Source organism: Crocuta crocuta, unplaced genomic scaffold, assembly GCF_008692635.1.
Source record: "Crocuta crocuta isolate KB4526 unplaced genomic scaffold, BGI_CrCroc_1.0 scaffold130, whole genome shotgun sequence".
Taxonomy (NCBI): Eukaryota; Metazoa; Chordata; class Mammalia; order Carnivora; family Hyaenidae; genus Crocuta; species Crocuta crocuta.
The window spans coordinates 4,474,866-4,475,797 of NW_027527920.1; positions in this window are offsets into that span (position 1 = coordinate 4,474,866).

The window sequence follows — 932 nt, forward strand, 5'->3', positions numbered from 1 at the left end:
TGCGCTTTCACGGAGACGGAGGGGAGGGACCCACGGGCGCCCTTGGGGCCCGTCCACCCAGCGGGGCCCGCGGCGGTCCGCGGGGCGCGGCGGCTCCCCCCACTGCCCGTCTGCCCTGACGTAACCCCGAGCAGCAGATCGAGGCTGTCCGTTTGCGGGTGAACTGGCCCCCGGAGTCGAGTGGCCTGTGCGACCGCGCGGGGACTCCCGGAGGCGCGGTGGGGGGGGGGAGAGAGGGGTGTGCGAGGAGCGCGCGGGGGCAGGCGAGCGTCTGCGCCCCCCGGGGCGTCGAGGCTGGNCGGGTCGCAGTGGGGAGCTCCCCGGACGCGGGCAGGGCAAGGCCGCCTCCCCATCCCCTCCTCCGCTCCCCTGGCCCCAGCTCGCGGTGAGGAGCTTCGGGAAGGAGCCCCGAGTGGGGACATCGCGATCTGGGCCGTTTGTCCGCCGGCAGCCGGCCCTTCCATCTGCGCCGCCCGCCAAGCCAGAGTTCCTCAGACTTCTAGCCGGCAGCCGCCGCACATCAAAGACGCTGTTTATTTGGCTTTCTGAAAAGAAAAACGAATGAACAAAGAAAAAAAAAAAAAAAGCTGGGGGCCGGTGGAGGGGGTGGGGACAGGAGAAGGGGTAAAGAGAGGGACACCCTTGGTTCCCAGCAAATATTTTTAAGGTGGGAGGCAACTTTGAGACCCACCATTTTATCAGTCCTAAATCTTGCGAAGTGAAAACATTAAAGTGACAAAGTGATTCTGTTTGTTTTATAGTATCTAATTGGGCTGCTTTGCAGACCTAATGAGATTCGAGGGAGGAAGCGTTCGCCGTCGCTGCAGAATAAACTGATACATTACTACCAGCCACAGGTTTCGAGGACCGTACAGCTTGTCTTTTTTTTTTTTCTTTTGTTGTTATTCCTCTGGTTCCCTGTTTCCCCCTCC